At 43.6% G+C, this 19106-nt stretch overlaps 1 long non-coding RNA gene across 2 annotated transcripts in view; it reads right to left on the reverse strand.

Moving 5' to 3' along the window:
- Window positions 18264-19106, reverse strand: part of LOC106509119 — an 89601-nt gene continuing 88758 nt past the window's right edge. For both annotated transcript variants that reach the window (XR_002347067.1, XR_002347068.1), the window contains exon 9: window positions 18264-18736. This is a non-coding gene — a long non-coding RNA (uncharacterized LOC106509119). The remainder of the gene's footprint in view (window positions 18737-19106) is intronic.

The following is a 19106-nucleotide window of genomic DNA, read 5'->3' on the forward strand; positions in this document are numbered from 1 at the left end:
CTCAGATCCCTCTGCCCACACAACATCTACACCTGGATGTTGATGGACTTCTGAAACTCAGCATGTCCCGAACCCAAGACTGGATGTTCCTCCCCATACCTGCTCTACCCACAGCTTCCCCATCTCATAGCATGACACTTTCAGCAAAAATCTGGGAGTCATCCTTGACTCTTCTATCACCTCCTCCATCCAACCTGCCAGGAACTTCTGCTAGCCCTATATTCATGCCCTACAGTTCCACCATGTCTCATTACCCCTACAGCCACCATGCTGGTCCAGCCACTATCATCTCTTGCCTGGATTACTAGAAGAGGACTTAAATGGTTTTCCAGATTCCACTCTTGCTCCCTTGCAATCTACTTTCAATGCAGCAGCTGGAGAGATCCTCTTAAACCTGAGTTGGATCATTTACTCTTTAACTCAAAACCCTGCAGATGAAAAGCCAAAGTGGACCCACACAACCTGGTCCTCTGTTACTGCCATGATTCAGTCTCTGACTGCTAATCCTTTGCTCATTCCATTCCAGCCATGCTGGATGTTGTTCAAACATGCTGGCAGTGCTCCTGCTCTGGACCTTGGTGCTGTTTGCTTCTTCTGCCTGGGATAGTCTTCCCCAAGCTATCACATGTCTCACTTTCCCACAACCTCACGGCTTTGTGTCAATGCCATCTTCCTGGTGAAGTCTTCCCTGACCACATTATAAAAACTACTGCCCATCCCTTCCTACACTCCCAATCCTCTTCATCCTGCACAATGTTTCCTTTTTTCCACAGATTTCATCATCATTTAATGTGCTGTATGACTTACATATGTGTGCATATATATGTACATATATACATGTACCTGTCTACACTTATAAATGGGGTGTATATATGCACATATATATGTATTTTCAAATGTGTGTCTTCCCCCATTTGAATGTATGTTCCACAAGGGCAGAAATACTTAATCAGTTTTGTTTACTAATATATTCCAAGGGCCTAGGACAGTGCCTGGCATGCAGCAGGTGTCTAATAAATATTTGTTAAATAACTAAATAAAATAGGGAAGCCAAAGGGCACATCAGCACACAAAGGAAAGAACTGAGAGAATTGGATCCAAAGACCTGATCAAACCATGCCTAAAGTCCACCCTGGACTTTTTTCAGTAGGCTAAAGTCACCACTGGATTTTACATTTTAAAGCAGTTTGAATTCAGCTGTTTATTATTAACCAGCAAAAGCATCCTAAGGGATGCAGAAAGTTAGGGAAATTTCAGACCCTTCAAATGAGAAGAGCCTTAAAAGCTGAATAGGACTCATACTCCTTCATAACCAGGACACTTGAAAGAGGGGTCTGCATGTCTTGTCTACATTTCCTTATCAACCCTAAATACTTTTCCATGCCCAGCACTGCACTGAAACTGCAGTCACTCTGGCCACCAAGGATCTACTGCTTGCACAGTGTTCAACTCTTTTATTTATTTATTTATTTATTTATTTATTTATTGCTTTTTAGGGCCACCCCCATGGCATATGGAGGTTCCCAGCTATCAGGGCTGCAGCTGCCGGCCTATACCACAGTCACAGCAACAGAGGATCCTTAACCCACTGAACAAGGCCAGGGATCAAACCCGCATCCTCATAGATACTAGTCAGATTCTTAACCCGCTGAGCCACAACGGGGACTCCTAGTATTCAACTCTTATCTTGTTTGTCCCTCTGTCTCTCTCTATAGAATTAGTCTTCTCTTTGCAGAGTTGGCCACACTTACCTCTCCTCCCATGCCCTCTATTAGGCCATTTTCTCCTGGATTTCTCTCTTTCTGGAAATTCCTTCACACCTCCACAATGGAGGCTGGACATCTCCTAAAGGTTGATGTTCTCCAGGGCTGTGTCTAAGGACCACATCACCTCCTACTCTGCAGTCTCCCAGTGAGGAGCCTCATCCAGCCCCATGACTTCCAGAACATAAAGATGATGTGCTGCTCATTTCTAAAGTTCAATGTCCATCCCAGACCTCTGGGTACCACATTCACAGATTCCATGACATAGAAGACAGCTCCTCTTAGGCCTCCCACAGAAATCTTAAACTCGGTAAATGGAATTCATCCTCCTACCCCATACTTCCTGCCTATTTGAATGGCTCCACTTCACGCCTTTCCTACACCCCCCTTCCTACTGGTTTTTAGACTTTCATCCCACAGATAAAAGCAGCTGCTTCCTAACTGGTCTCCCAACTTCATATACCTTTCTTTGCCTTTTCTTCACCTACTGCCAACTCTTTCTCTAGCTGGTGTTTATTGCTGGGGGCAGCGCCTCACCTAGGGGGCATTTTGGAAATGTGGAGTGGGGAGCAGAATTTTTGGTTGAGTCAAAGATCATGGGGCAGTCATACAGGGAAGTTAGACAGCCTGCAATACCTGGGAGGTCACATGTCCCAGACAACTCTCAAATGTCTTGCTAGACAATCATTAGGGTCATGCTGCCAAAACCATTGTCAGTTGAAATAATTTTCTTTTATTTCTTCTTAATCTTATAATTATGGCTTATGTTAATTAACAGTATATTACGTGTGATAGGTTATCATCTATGAATTTTATAGCATACTTTATCAGCACAATAAAGATGATGACATGAATTTATTGGCTACAAAGAGGTGGCAGATAGCCTAGAACCTCTGATCTGGACGGCAGAGTGCCAACTGGAAGCTCAGGCTCCTGATGTCATCTGTGGGGGGGTGGTGTTTGACGCCCAGTTAACTTTGATTTCAGTTAAACATCATATTTTAATCTAAGTATGTCTCATACAATATGCTGAGACTAAAAATTATTCATTGTTTATCTGAAATTCCAATTTAACCAGGTGCCCTGTACTTTTATTTGCTAAATCTGGCAATCCTAGATGACCTGCCTGACTTTTTTGGCCAATATTTAAAATCAGTATATTTTTATATTAAAATGTGAATTTTAAGATTTCTTTGGAAAAGCAGAGGTCTTGATCTGGCTACATGCTTGCCTGGGAACAGCCCCCAGACATGAGTGGAGTCAGCACCCTTTAGATGGGGTCTGTCTGCTCACCAGAGTTCACTGCAAACCCTACCCGATGTGCTCACCCTCACGGAATAGTTAAAGCATTGCCTCTTGCCCACCTGTTTACTCTAACTCTTCTAGCTAAGAGAAAAGTGAAATGTTCTTTCTTTCATTGATCGTGTCTATTAAAAATGGAAAAATGAAAGATAATACAATAGGGTTCTAAGCCTCTAAGAAAATGGGAGAAAATATATTTCTGTGAGGATGTGAAGAATTTTCCTATGTGTTTTCTTACCTTTGGCCAGCTTTGCTCAAAGTCTTGGAAATATTTAAGTTGGTGACATTTGCTCTAACTATTTCCAAATTGATTTAACCAAAATTGCAACTCTGATTGTCATTTCCCTGCTTATGTAGAAAAATCCATCAGTGGTGCTCCATTTACTCAAGTTATGGGTCTAAACTCCTCTGTCACCCCAAAGCCCCTTCCAGCCTCATCTATCATTTCTCCCACCTCTTCTCACTTAATCCACTTTCTTTTTTTTTGTTGTTGTTGTTGTTGTTGTTGTTGTTGTGTTGTTGGTATTTCTTGGGCCGCTCCCGCGGCATATGGAGGTTCCCAGGCTAGGGGTCCAATCGGAGCTGTAGCCACCGGCCTACGCCAGAGCCACAGCAACGCGGGATCCGAGCCGCGTCTGCAACCTACACCACAGCTCACGGCAACGCCGGATCGTTAACCCACTGAGCAAGGGCAGGGACCGAACCCGCAACCCTCATGGTTCCTAGTCGGATTCGTTAACCACTGCGCCACGACGGGAACTCCAATCCACTTTCTTAAATTTAAATCTGTTTCGTATGTTCACTCATTCTCTCATTCCTTCCTGTATATCTAGGAAAACCTCTTCCCTCCACCATTCCTCAGGTCCTAACTGATGCATCACTTCCTTTGAGAAGCCCCCTGACACATATCAGTCCCAGCACCTCCCTCCCCAGCCTCAAAATCGGAGTCAAATCTCCCCCGTGAGCTGCTATAATGTGCCCACCACACTCTATTACAATTTCCTGTCATCTGTGAATCCCACCAGACTGGAAGCAGGTTTTGAGATTAGAAACCTGGATTTATTCACCTTTGTGGCTCCAGAGCCTGGCACCTAGTAGGAGCTCAATATATGTGGAATCAACAAATGAATGAGAAAAGGGAATTCCAGGCAAAAGGCACAGCAGAGAAAAGGCACAGAAGCATGACGGCTCATGTCGTGTTTGGGAAGTAGCAAGAAGTCAGATAGCTGGCACTGCACTTGGTGATGCAGTGGCCACCAAATAAGTCTGGAAAGGATGTGGCATCAGATTGTAAAGATCTTGGGAAATGAGATTTAAGAGGTTGGGCTTTTTCTCTGCAGGCATTAGAGAACCTAGGGAAAATACATGAGCACATACATATGGCAATTCAGTGATAAAACAGAAAGTCCATTTTTCTATATACTCTTTTCCTTAAGTTAATTTTTTCCCTAGCAGTGACTAAATTGGGAAGATGGAGAGAGGGCAAAAGGGAAAGAAGAGAGTTTTTTTAAAAAAGCATGAGAGTCAGAGGTCCCGTTGTGGCACAGCGGTTAACGAATCTGACTCGGAACCATGAGGTTGCAGGTTCGATCCCTGGCCTTGCTCAGTGGGTTAACAATCTGGCGTTGCCGTGAGCTGTGGTGTAGGTTGCAGACATGCGTGGCTCGGATCCTGCGTTGCTGGGACTGCGTGTAGGTCGGCAGCTGTTGCTCTGATCCGACCCTAGCCTGGGAACCTCCATATGTCACGGGTGTGGTCCTAAAAACCAAAAAAAAAAAAAAAAAGGTATGAGAATTAGAGAATTAGAGTCAGACTCATGTGAGGTTTAAATGTTGGCTCTGTGTGAACTTTCTTAATTCATAACATCTAACACTGTTTTCTCATCTAGAGATGTTAGGTAAAGGAAGGGTCACAACCCCTCACCCTGCTCAGAGGCTTGCTAATGTTTTACTAAAGCCCAGGGCTTCCCATAGTTAAGGGTTCAAGAACATTAGCTGTTCCATGTGGCTCCCACCTGGATGCCACCTCCACAGGCTGCTTCTCGGAGGAAAGCAAAGAAGAGGGGACATTGCAGTGGAGAGTAGAGGTGACAGTTCCTGCTCAGAAGACATCAAATGTGGTATTTACTGATGCCACCTGCTCCCTGCTTATTAGGGGTGTTGCTCCATTAGACAACACTTATTTGGCTTTGCTTCTACCTCATAAGGAGTTACATTCAGGGACCTCAAATAACTGCTGTAGGGCTACTGGGGAGGAAAGGGCTGGCTTCAGGCAACATTGTGGTGGGTGGACATCGCCAGAGACCTCCTCTCTCATAGATCTCTGGTCCTTGAGGCCTTCTTGACATGATCCTGACACTGAGACTCTGAGGCAGCTGTTGTCATCCTGCCCCTGACCCAGGTTTCCAAGGAGCAGCCGGCCAGCTGTTTCTCTCTAAACTGACCTTTTCTGTCTATAGTCCATTCCCTAAGTTCTGCAGAGGTGGCTGCAGGCAAGCTGGTTAATTCCCCCAAAAGACACAATGGATTAAGGTACGAGCTGAGCCCCCTCACATCCTAATAGAGGCTTGTAAGTCTCTGTGTAAAGAGGGGAGTGTTCTCAGGCTTTCTGGCACCAGAAGCCAATTCAAAGGACATCAGGAGCCGAGGAAGCTTTGCACAGAGTGAGAATCTGCATGAAGTCAGAAGGTGAAGCTCTGCTGGCATTTGTTTTATCTTGAGGATAGAAGAATTTCCCCTTGGCTCTGAAGACGAGGTGGAGGGAGTTTGAAAACCTCTAACAGAATACAGATCCCACATTTTGCACAAAAGAAAAATGAGGACCAGAGAGGTTAAGTGATTGAAGGAGGAAGGACCAGAACCCAGGTCTAGCTAACTTCCACCCAAGGCTCTTTCTGCCAAGCGCCTGGTTCTAGGAGACCCTCCGCTTTTGGGGGAAAGTTTGCCATGCCGGAAGAGGCCCTGTGGCCTGCACTGGGGGTAGGACAGTGCAGCGGGGTCTTAGGTTGGAGCCTTCCATGTTAGCCAGGGCCTCCCTGATGGGTACTGCCCCACCAGCTGGGTCAGGAATGCAACTTTGTTTGTTTGCTTTTCTTTTTAGGGCTGCACCTTCAGCAAATGGAAGTTCCCAGGCTGGGGGCTGAATCAGAGCCGCAGCTGCCAGCCTACAGCATAGCCACAGAAACACTAGATTCTTAACCCACCTAGCGGAGCTAGGGATCAAACCAGCACCCTCATGGATGCCAGGCAGGTTCATTACCACTGAGCCACAACTGGAACTCAGAGGAATGCAACTCTGACGTGGTGGGAAGAGCCCAGATAGCTGGATAGCTTCTACCCTGAGCCTGACAGCGTGGCCCTCGGCCTTTCACCAGCAGCCCCACTAGAATTACCACCAACTAGAATTCACCTGGGAAACTGCTTCTGAGAAATGATTTTCTGAACAGAACTGAGAGGAATGTTTATTTTCTGAAGAGCGTGGAGAGGGAGGTCTCGGGATCCCTGAGGGTGGAGTGAATGAATGGGTGCATGAAGGGAGGAAGACCTCTGAGTGCTATTGTGTGCCCAGGGGGCCACAGTGTGCTCCCCAAGTTCTGTCAGCTCATCTGTGCTCTGTGACCCTAACCTCTTGCTGAGCAGGCCTTATCCTTGCTTCTCAAGTGAGGACACGGAGGATCTGAGAGCTGAAGTGACTTGCCCCATGTCACACTGGATATGGGTTTTGCCCCAGCCCCTTAACTCCAGCTGAGTGCCCAGTTACCCAACAGTTGCCACTGTAGGGGCACTTTGGCTGATGTATAATGTCACCCATATAAACCCTTCTCTTTCTCACCAGTTATTTTACATGTGCCAGACAGACTTAGAGAAAAGACTGTTTCAAATAAAACTATTGCTCTGAATATCTGGTAGAAATGGTAGTAGGGCTTCTTCTCTGTAAAATTAGGGAAACTCTTTCCTTGAAAATGGGCCCATGGAGTTCCTGTTGTGGCTCAGTGGTCAACAAACTTGACTAGCATCCATGAGGACACAGGTTTGATCCCTGGCCTCGCTCAGTGGGTTAAGGCTCCGGCGTTGCCGTGAGCTGTGGTGTAGGTTGCTGACGTGGCTTGGATCCCACATTGCTGTGGCTTGTGGTGTAGGCTGATGGCTACAGCTCTGATTTGACACCTAGCCTGGGAACCTCCATATGCCTAGGATATATCCCTGAAAAAAAAAAGACAAAAAAAGAGAAAAGAAAAGAAAAGGGGCCCAGATGCATTAAGTGTCCTTTTGATCCCATTTCTTTCCTTAGATTGCCTGGGGCATTCAGTGGGGTGAATTCCCTTACCTGTAGCTCTTCCCGTTACCCACATGTGATGGTGATGCCTTAATTGGATACTGATCTCCTGGAGGAATTCTCCTTGCTTCACCTGTAGAAAGAGAGAATTGTGTGCTTTCTCTCTCCCCGCCCCCACACACGTGTACACACTTGTGTATGTACATAAACCATTTTGTAGCCATTAGTTCTATTCACCCAATATTTCCAGCTCTCCACCTCCTAAGCATACACCTTCCTGGCCCCTCACCTAAGTAGGTGAGGTCATATGACTATTCTGACCAATGAGTCTGATGAAATGTATGTCACTTCCAGGCTGAGTCTTTTACTGCTGCCATGAAACCCTTGGAGCTCTTTTGCCCTTGGCCTGTGACCAACAAAGTCCAAGATGGTGGTTGCTCCATCACCTGGATCCCTGAATGACAGTCATGAGTTGAGGCCCCACCTTGCCAACCAATATTGGGCACATAGCATAAATTAGAAGTACTTAGCTGTTTCAAGCCTGTGAGAATATGGGGCTGTTTGTTATGCAGTATAAGCAGCCTAGCCTGATGGATACAATTTATAGAGTCAAGCACTTTTTGTGCCTATCCTACTTCACCCTCCAAACAAATCTAGGAGGTAGAAACTATTGTCATACCCATTTTACAGATGAGAAAGCCTAGGCTGAGAGAAGTGAAAATTAACCTAAGATCACTGCTGATGGCTAAGAGTTTTCTAGTCCACATTTCTGCTTCAAATTCTGGCTCTTAACCATCACTTCACCTCTGTTCTCTCTGACCCAGAAGGAAAATAATACTTGTTACATGTTCTCCCAGAACACATATTTGCTTCATCATGTCACTTAACACATAACCTCAAATTTCCCACTGTACTCAAAACCTGCATGTTCAAAAAAGGAAAATTTGGTTTTTTGACAAACCGCTAGAACATCATAAATTACACTTTAATGATTGGCATCTGATCGCTTTCTAGAAAATATGATCTGGCAAATATAAATCCTTCTCACAGCAAGCAGCCCTCAGCTAAGGAAATTCATTTTATTAACCAAAAAATCATCCTCAGAATTGATGGCTTAGTAGATGACCTTTGGCCTACTGTAATATAGCAATGTGTCTACCACAGTAAAAATGCCAGAGTAAGACAGGTCCCACAAAAGGCAATAAAGGAACAACATTCCAAAGACAAATGCATCTGAGACACATATGACAGCCATGGGAAGGGGGGAGTCATCTGTTATAAGAAATGACAGTGTTTTGGCAGCCTCGATTACTTTAACTGACAGGACAAATAAAACTAATGTAAATTGTTTTTTTAAAGACCAAGTCAGAAGAGTTACAAATATAAATCAGAGTTAGTTTTGGACTTGGATTTAAGTCCACTGGGTTTCCCTCCTTTTCAATCAATGCCCTAGGGTCGGCACTGCCCTTTTACAAACATTAAAACCTTTCTTGTTCTTCTACTAATTTTTCTTTGGTTATTTGATTTAATCTGGGTTTTATACTGCCGTTAATCCTCTCAGACTCACTTTGTCCTTCTGATATTCTCTTTGAGGCATATCTTCATCTGGGTGTGTTTATGGTTAAGTGCAAATGCCCCATGAATTTCATGGGGAATAGAGAGGGCAGCCCATTAAAATACCCACTGTGGTCTCAAATTCAACCTCTTCTAAAGAGATTGTGAGATATTTTAACTATTGGACTTTCTAAATTTGGATCCTAAGAGACTGACATGACTTACTTTTTAAATGCCTATCGGTTCTTTCAGGGAGGCAGAAATGAAAGTCTTTCTGAAGCTATGTTCACATGTATTCTGTGACTGGAAATAAGAAACCAACCAAACAACCAAAGAGAATAAACACCCTCTCCAGAAGCTGATTCTTCACCAAGCATATCACTCCTTGGGCTGGGATGGGCAGGTTCGACATTATGCCCTGGTCAAAGACAAGGGTATTGGGATTTGTGCTAAAGAACAGGACGTAAATCCCGAGGCTTTTGAAGTCTTTAGTGGCTTAATGTTCAAAACTTTGCTTCCTCAAGATGAAGGTTCAAACACAATTTAGGTCAAAGGTTAAAGAAGTCTGCCACTTCAGTGGACAGATAAGGGTTTTGAAGGTTGCAGCTGAGGCCTGATGGCTGGGCCAGGCTGGGAAGACAGAGGATAAAGGAGACCTGACTCCACCCTCCCTTATCTGCCTCTGGTTTCCTTAAGAACTAATGTTCATTAAATTCCTCTCCTTTAATAAAGAAGAAAAATTCACAACAACCAAGAAAGTAAATCCGATCTTTGTTCTGGCAAACTAGGTCAGCCTCATCTCTTCCTGCTGTCAGTTTTCTGCAGCCTGGGCTTCACAGTGAGTCACAGGTATTTATGAAACTGTGCTTGATTAAACTTTGCCTTTTTCCCCATCTGAGGGCTCCAGCGTCTCTTAGTCAGAGAGAGATTGAGTTGGTGGGTGTTTCTCTTGGAAGACCCCTCAGTGAAGACAGCAGATCTGGTACCTTGGCACCAGTTTGATTTGGAACCGAAGCGTCACACACGTATACGCTGCATGCCGAGATGCCACTGCCACATAAAAGCAGCTTATCAGCATGGAAACTTTATTTTATTTTACAACCTGTTTTAATGGGATTGGACTCAGTACTGTAAATTTCACTGAGCCAGCCTTTAAAAGAAGAGATTCATTCACATTTTCCCCAAACTTCTGGTTCTCTCAACAGACCCATCAATATCTCCATTTAGCACTTCTGTGTTAATGGAAAGCCAAGATAAGGATTTTCTTATATAAGCCCTAAGACAACAGGCATCTTTGGATGTAGTTCCAAGGTATCAAAGAAGAGGAATGCAGGCTATGGATGTCAGTGCAAACAGAGAAGGCAAATCTCCCCTCCACGAGCAGAGGAGGTGGCATTCATGATTTCCTCCACGTGCACAGCCTCAGAAAGGGAGGCCAGGTTGCCCAGGGCCAGGTTTTTGTAAAGGAGGACTTGCTCATCAGCACAAAAGATGATCACATGTGTGTGGTCCCATTTCTAGAGCCAGGGAATGAGAGCTTGAAATCCTTGGGCCCTGTGATTACAACTACTCACTGGGCACAAGAGCCTTCAGGATTCTGCACCTCATTTTTCATGACTATAAGTGAGCACAGCTCAGCCATCAGGCCGTACAGGAAACTGACCTGAGGGATCAGGTTTTCAGTCCCCCCACTCCCCACCCTCCACCGCCAACAGGAGCCAGCCTCTCAGAAATACCTTTCTGCATACCTTTTCCTGTTCGGATAGGCAGAAGGCTGGGCCAGGCACAGAGCTGGCATCCTAGGGTGAGCAGACATTCTCCAGGTCACACAGCTATGATGCCAGGTCCCCACTTCTCTTTGCGTGTGTTCCCAAAACCTACTGAGCTGTGTTAGAAAGATGCATTGCCATTGGTTAGAAGTGCTTCTGTCTTAAAAGAAAAATTCTCACCTCAAACTACAGATGAGTCCATTGGAGAAGTAAAGAATAGAGACATGAAGGTGAGCATTGGGTTTCGTGATCTGTACCACCTGTTATTTTCAGCAGCCCACCTCTAGCAGGGCATCACAAGCAGGGCTTCCCTGGATCACCTGGCAGGTCCCTAAATGCAGATTCACCAGGCCTGGGGTGGCCCTGAGAGTTAGCATTTCTCGAAATGCTGGTGACATGATATTGTGGGTCTCTGGGTCATACTTTGAGTAGCAAGCAGATAGACCACACTCTGAGTAGCAGAGCAAAGTATAATTTGTGGTTCAAATCCTGGTACCAACAATTGTCATCACAAGCACTAGTTACTTAATCGAACCGAGGTTCAGCTTTTTCTTCTGGAAAATAGGATTGTTATGAGTATTAACTAAGATGGTGTCTTGGAGATCCAGATGAGAACTGATGAGGGCCTGGAAGCAGGAAAGAGGAATAGGAGTAGAAATAAGGGTAAATGCTCCTGGAGTTCCTGTCATGGCTCAGTGGTTAACGAATCCAACTAGGAACCATGATCCCTGGCCTTGCTCAGTGGGTTAAGGATCTGGCGTTGTCATGAGCTGTGGTGTAGGTTGCAGATGCAGCTCGGATCTCACTGTTGCTGTGGCTCTGGCGTAGGCTGGCAGCTACAGCTCTGATTAGACCCCTAGGCTGGGAACCTCCATATGCCACAGGAGCGGCCCTAGAAAAGGCAAAAAGAAAAAAAAAAAAAAAAAAAAAAAGGTTAAGTGCTCCTGAGATGTTAAGGAGGTCAAATAAACCAGAAAGAGTTGAGGTGATGTCCAAATTCCAGTGGTGGATGGCCAGGTGGCTAGAGGTGTGCTCAGTCAACAGAGAAGGTGCAGGTGGCCATTGAGGAGAACACTGCACAGGGGAGGAACAATGAATACAATTTGCGGGCCCTTAGGGATCTGGGCTGGAGATACACGTTTGAGAGAGCTACCTGTGAGAGACCATGGGGGATGACAAGGGAGGAGGAGCCAGGACAGAACTTGGCAGACTCACGTTCAAGGAGACAGAGGCGATTCCACAAAAGAGACAGAGAAAGAAGTGTCGGCAAAGTGGGAAGAAAACCAGGAAATCAGGGTCCCCTTTTGCTGGGAGGCTGGGAGTGATAACCCTGACAAAGATGGGTGAGTAGGAAGGGACGCGTGTTAGGGAGAGATGGCAAATTCCACATGTGGTGCACTGATTTTGAGATGTGGAATTGTGAAGCCTGGGGCTCTGGAAAATATAAAAGAGATGTATGGGAGAGCCAGGAAAAGACCTTTAGGAGGTAGCAATGTTTAGATGCAACGGTAAAGACCAGAAGGGTGGGGAGCTGCTGTCATGGCTCAGCAGAAATGAATCTGAGTGGGATCCTTGAGGATGCACATTCAATCCCTGGACTCACTCAGTGGTTAAGGATCCAACATTGCCCATGTGGCTGTGGTGTAGGCTGCAGATGTGGCTCCAAGTTGACCCCTAGCCTGGGGTGTGGCCCTAAAAAAAAAAAAGATAAAAGACCAGAAGGGTGAGGGGACAGCAACTGGCAAGTGTCTGGGGGAAGAGGAGCCAGGAATATATACAAAGGGGCTCAGGAGTTCCCGTCATGGTGCAGCAGAAATGAATCCAACCAGAAAACATGAGGTTGCAGGTTTGATCCCTGGCCTCACCCAGTGGGTTAAGGATCTGACATTGTGGTGAGCTGTAGTGTAGGTCACAGACATGGCTCGGATCTCGCGTTGCTGGCGTAGGCCAGCAGCTGTAGCTGTAACCCCTAGCCTGGGAACCTCCATATGCTGCAGGTGTGGCCCTAAAAAGCACAAACAAACAAAACAAAGGGGCTATGGCAGTTAGAATGTTGTGGATGCACAAAGCCTGAGAGGCCAGTTGCATAGTCAATTTTCCTTTAAAAATATAGCAATTAGAAAAGCTAAAAAACCTTCCATGAAAAAAATTTTTTAAGTTTTAATATAATCTCAAGTATAAGAGATTGAAAACATCAGTGGACATTTGGAGGGAACCTTTAAATCTGCATCTCTCTAATAACAACCCAACTACTTGAAAAGTTCGATAAAGCAACTCTTTTGTAAGCAAAATGGCAAACAGCTGATCTGAATTCTTTTTGACAGACGAGGCCAAACTGCCGGATGATTTTTAAGAAGTCCATGTGGGCTTGAGGTGTTTGTTGTGCTTCTTTTGGTACAGAATTGTTGGATGTCTTTTCTACAGCAGCTCTGACGACACACCTTCAATAACAGCTTTTCTTACCCTTAATTCTCCCTGCTCTTGCAGTGACCAGAAAGCCAGCATCAGTCCCTAGATCTAGAAATAGGTAAAAATCCTAACACGATACAGAACACAGTATGGGCCAGGGTCAACATGTACAGTAAGACTTGGGAACATGATCCTGTCGCCTTCACCCTGACATCCTGAATGTTAACACACCCAGGACCCAGCCCACAGAGGCACTCACTTCACAAATGTGTTTTGAATAAAAGGCAATGTAAAATACTGCATTTAACAGCTCTGCTCAAATCCCACTACTTCAGAGGGCTTTTCCTGACGAATCCCACTCTCAGAAGGCACTTTGTACTCATGGCTTTCTATATAAGCTTTTAATCTTGCCATCTTGCAATTATTATTATTCATGTGTTCTTTTTAATTATTCTCTTATTAATGTGTGTGTGTGCACACACATGCATGTGTGCTTCACTTCTTCAATTGACTACAGGTCCCTTAAGTCAGAGACTTTATTTTCCTCTGTTTTATACTGCCAACATGCCTTGTGCAGGTCTGGGCACAGTGGATGCTTAAAAATACTTGTTCATGAAATACCTCTCCTTCTGCCTGAACTGCACTGTCCAATATTCTAAGCATTGACAAGAATTCTTTGGTCCCTAATCTATGTGCTTCTCTACTTGACAGAAAAATGAAAAATCAGAAATATTTGAGTGCTAAGATGTTGTAACAGAGTGGAATTTCTTAAAGAATTAAGATGATTCTTTTCTAGAAGTCTACTAGAGCCTTTCTTTTTTGCCAGCAAACAACCACATACACCTAAAGGCTAATGTTATGCAGATAATACATCACATCCAAGCTGAAGCTTCTCCACATCAAAGAGATGTGTAGATCCCAGGTAGAGTCATGCTCCCAATTTCAAGTGTTAACATATATATTATGGGAAAGATCCAAAGCAACAATCATAAGAACTAAACGGATCCCTTAAGATTTACTTTTAAAGCAGACATTTCCCTGATGAGCATTCATTTCAGTAAGACCCTTTTTAGAAGTTCCTTTAGTATTTGTTGTAAGGCTGGTTTAGTGTTGCTGAATTCTCTCAACTTTTGCTAATCTGTGAAGGTTTTGATTTCTCCTTCAAATCTGAATGAGAGCCTTGCTGGGTAGAGTAATCTTGGTTGGAGGTTTTTTTCCTTTCATCACGTTAAGTATATCATGCCACTCCCTTCTGGGCTGCAAAGTTTCTGCTAAAAGATCTACCGATAACCTTATTACAGTAGCCTTGTATGTTATTTGTTTCTTTTCCCTAGCTGCTTTTAAGATTTTCTCTTTGTCTTTAATTTTGGTCAGTTTGATTAATATGTGTCTTGGGGTGTTTCTCCTTGGGTTCAGTTTATATGGTACTTGTTGTGTTTCCTGGATTTGAGTGAGGGATTCCTTTCCCATGTCAGGGAAGTTTTTGGCTATTATCTCTTGGAATATTTTTTCTGTCTCCTTCTCTCTCTTTTCTCCTTCTGGCACCCCTATAATACAGATGTTGGTGCGTTTAACGTTGTCCCAGAGTTCTCTGAGACTCTCTTCATTCCTTTTCAGTCTTTTTTCTCTTTTCTGTTCTGCATCTGTAATTTCCACTAATCTGTCCTCCACCTCACTTATTCATTCTTCTGCCTCCTGTATTCTGCTGTTAGCTGCTTCTCGTGAATTTTTTATTTCGGTTATTGTATTTTGCATCTCTTGTTTAAGTTTTATATCTTGTATCTCTTTGGTCAGTGTTTCCTGTAAGTTATCCATCTTTGCCTCCAGTTTAATTCCAATGTCTCGCATCATCTTCAGCATCAACAGTCTAAAGTCTTTTTCCTGGAGGCTGAGAATCTCCTCCTCACTTAGCTGATTTTCTGGGGTTTTTCCTTTCTCCCTCATCTGAGTTATAGTCCTCTGTCTTTTCATTTTTATAGGTTTTTGGTGTGGTGACCTTCTTACAGATAATAGAGTTGTAGCCTCCCTTCTGATGTCTGCCCCCCTGTGGCTGAAGTCAGTATGGGGGGTTGGTGTAGACTTCCTGATGGGAGGGGCTGATGCCTGCCCCCTGGTAGGTGGAGCCGATTCTAATCCCTCTGTTGGGTGGGGCTTAGTCTCTGGATGGGATTAGAAGTAGCTGTATGCCTGAGGGGTCTTTAGGTAGCCTGTTTATTGAGGGGCAGGGCTGTGATCCCAACTGGGTTGTTTGCCCTTGTGCTGCTCAGCAGCTGACTGAAAAATCTGGGTGGAGCCAGATTTTCCCAAAATGGCCACCTCCAGAGAAAGGCATGGCTACTGAATATCCCTGAGAGCTTTGCTTTCAATGTCCTTCCCTCACAACAAGCCATGTTCACCCCTGTTTTCCCAGGATGTCCTCCAAAAACTGCAGTCAGGTTTGACCCAGATTCCCATGGAGACTTTGCTTTGCCTTGGGACCCAGTGCACGTGAAAGTCTGCACAGTGCGCCTTTTAAGAATGGGGTCTCCGTTTCCCCCAGTCCCATGGAGCTCCTGTGCACAAGCCCCACTGGCCTTCAATGCCAGATGCTCCAGGGGCTCTTTCTCCCCGTGCCAGATCCCCACACGTGAGAGTTTAATGTGGGGCTCAGAACTCTCACTCCTGTAGGTGAGCCTCTGTGAACCAGTTAGTTTCTAGTCTGTGGAGCTTCTCACCCAGGAGGTGTGGGGTTGTTTATATCATGAAATAGCCCCTCCTAACTCTTGATGTAGGATATCTTTTTTAAGGTTTCCAGTCCATTTGGGTGAAGAATGCTCAGTCTTTTGTTGTGAATTTTGTTGTTTTTAGGAGAGAAGTTGAGTTCCAGTCCTTCTATTCTGCCATCTTAATCCCATCTCTAGTAAGATCCTTTTTAGAAGCAGAAAGTTTTCCAAGGCAGAGAAGAATCAGTTTTTCTGTTAGACCCAACAGTATTCAAAAGGACTAGGGAATCCCTGTTCGTATTTAGTGGCTACAAATATCAAAAGGCAGCTTTATGTTTATTGTGATAATCATAGTCTTCACTTAATTGTATAACTAAGTTATGCCTTTTGTCAGCTTACCATACATTCACTCATTCATTCAACAAATATGTGTTGAGCACCTACTCTATGCAGGTGTGGATCTAGGTGCTGAGGATATAGGAGAAGACAAAGTATCTGTTGTCAGCTACCACATTCTGGTTTAATAAAGTAATGCTAGCTCAATGACATTCTATTTTTAAACTAAACGAAATAGCCAAGGGGTTAAATTTTTTGGAGAATTACTGAATATTTAAAATTAAGAATAACATTATGGTAAATTGAGGACATAATGGTCAGTTTATATAAAAACTTTAAAATATTTCTGATGCAGTATTTTAAGCCCAGCAAATAATAAGCACATAAAAGAAGCACTACTTATTCTCACATAAGGGGCATATTGAGCATCTTAGGAAATGCACATTTTTTCCTAATTTTTAGACTTTTAGGACAGATTACTTGGGGTCATCTATAGCAAAGATCCTGATTAAATGACAGATTAATTAAAATATGATCTTTCCTAGGATTAATAACCACGAATTTACTTACAAAACCTTTAGGACTTATCAAAATGAGTTTCAGTCCGGGCTTACTGGTTTGATTTTTATCTTTGAAGCTCCTAGGATGAACTGTCTTCTGGTGCCAAGTCTCCTTAAGTCTAGCCGTGCACAGATAGCTATGTTTTGAAAAGAAGACCATTTGAACGATGGATTCTTTTGGGCTTCATGTTGACCTTATTGTTCTGTTTCCTAAACCTGTTCATGTTGTGGTTATTGTAATAAAGCTCAGCTACTGAAAACCTGAAACTACGCATCAGGTCATGTGCTTATTGTATGACCTGTTTATTATTTTTCTTTCTGTTGGTTTCACGGTACATTCCCACGGTGGCACATGAGTCACAATATATATTTGTTTTCAAGGTGTGTGAGTTGGCTCAGAGACTGACAGCTATGCTAGCCTCACTTGTTGCTGTAAGCTTATTAGAATTCCAAGAACTATAAAGGACCCAGAGAGACCCTAGTACCTCTGAGCAATATGGCCTGATTTTCTTAGACAAAGATTTTGATTCAAAGCTCATTTATTAGTAGGACAGTGAGTTGGTTCATCTCCTTCTTCTGTTATAAACAAGAACAGATTGAGTTCCCATCGTGGTGCAGCAGAAACGAATCCAACTAGGAACCATGAGGTTTTGGGCTCAATCCCTGGCCCAGCTCAGCAGGTCAAGGATCTGGCATTGCCCTGAGTTGCAGTGTAGGTTGTAGACATGGCTCGGATCTGGCGTTGCTGTGGTGTAGGCTGGCGGTTACAGCTCCGATTAGACCCCTAGCCTGGGAAACTCCATATGCCGTGGGTGCAGCCCTAAAAAGATCAAAAAAAAAAAAAAAAAAAAAAAAAAAGGAACAGATTAGTTAGGTTATGGAGATGCCAATGTCTAATCTTCATCCCTTCATCATTCCCTTGTATTCAACATTTATGACAGAATAGATCCTTCAGAGATATCATTTATTCTGGTGTAAGAAAGTCCCACTTGTGGATAGCTGTGAAGAGAGAAAAGTCAACTATTATTTGTTGATATTACTTAATTACTTGTTGATATACTTAATATGCTGTTATCCCATAAAAATAATTATTTTTAACATTTGGTTAAAAATATTCCTTAGAAACAGTTCACCTCCAGCTAAGGTATCAAATATTAGGAATTCCCTGGTGGCTCAGTGGATCCAGCATTGTCACTGATGTGGCTCTGGTTACTGCTGTAGAGGGGTTTTTATCTCTGGCCTGGGAACTTGTGCACACCGATGTGTGGCCAAAAAACAGTATCAAATATTAGAAAAATCTTTTGGCTATTATTTTTGAACTCTGCTACTTTGTCATATTTTTTTCCATTAGGGACTTTGGCTTTCTCATTGGTTCCTGATTAAAATTCTTTGGATTGCCTAGTAGTGCAATCCCTTAGACAAATGTAGTTTCCTTTTAGGACACAAACCACCAGCAATAGAAAACAAGATTATAGGGAGCAGCACCCTTGGAAAGACAGTTTTGTTAGTGGAAACACATTAGTCTTTCATAAACTAAGCAGTGATGATATTTACAGAGCAGTTTATAAAAGGTCAAATGCCCATCGCCAGCAAGTGAGGTGTGTCCTTGCAAAAGGCAAAGTAGGTTTTCAAACAGCAGCCCATGGACATGTATTCAGGATCCTGAGACTTTTAGGAAGTTGAAAGTATTTTTAATTATTTTCTTTCAACAACAGTATAAAGATTCTTAAAAATCAACCATTTAGCAGTTATAAAGACAGAACTTTTTCTTTGCAGTTATAAATCTCAATTGAAAGATATTGATGTTGAATATAAGATCCTAATTTTTAAGTCAGTGTTTCCCAGAGAAGTCTCCTCTGATGTGTGGTAGGGTGTGTGAAGATGATTCCATCTTTTTTTAAAGGGGTCCAGGCATCATTCAAGTTTGAGAACTGGCACTGGGCAGCGAGAGCCGCTCCCTGCTGCAGAAGAGGCCGGCAAAGGCAGAGGGCGCCACCGTGAGGCTCCCATTTCAACGCTTGTCATTTCAATTGTGATGGGTTAGAGATCACAGGAAGCGGTGCTATCTGTTGAAGACACATCAGACAGTGTAGTAAAAAGGGTAATCCATTTATTTTTAGAGAAGTTTTCCACTCAGAGATCATACACGCTGCAGATCACAGAAACACATGCAAGCATGAAATTTAATTTTTAGGAACTCTTTCCTGGGGCTTCTATAGAAAGCAACAGTGAAAGGAAAATGATAATCATGACAAGGCAATTATGGAGAGGTTTGGGGGAAATGAAAAACTTTGAAAAACACTTCGTTAAAAAAAATTTTTTATGAAAAATGCAAGCGGCATTATTTTACCTTGAAAGAGATAAATGAACATCACAGAGATGACACTCTAAAACTTTAAAACAGCCAAGAAAGAATGACGTGCATATTTTCCCCCA

The sequence above is a fragment of the Sus scrofa genome, chromosome 1 (genome assembly GCF_000003025.6).
Source record: "Sus scrofa isolate TJ Tabasco breed Duroc chromosome 1, Sscrofa11.1, whole genome shotgun sequence".
Lineage (NCBI taxonomy): Eukaryota > Metazoa > Chordata > Mammalia > Artiodactyla > Suidae > Sus > Sus scrofa.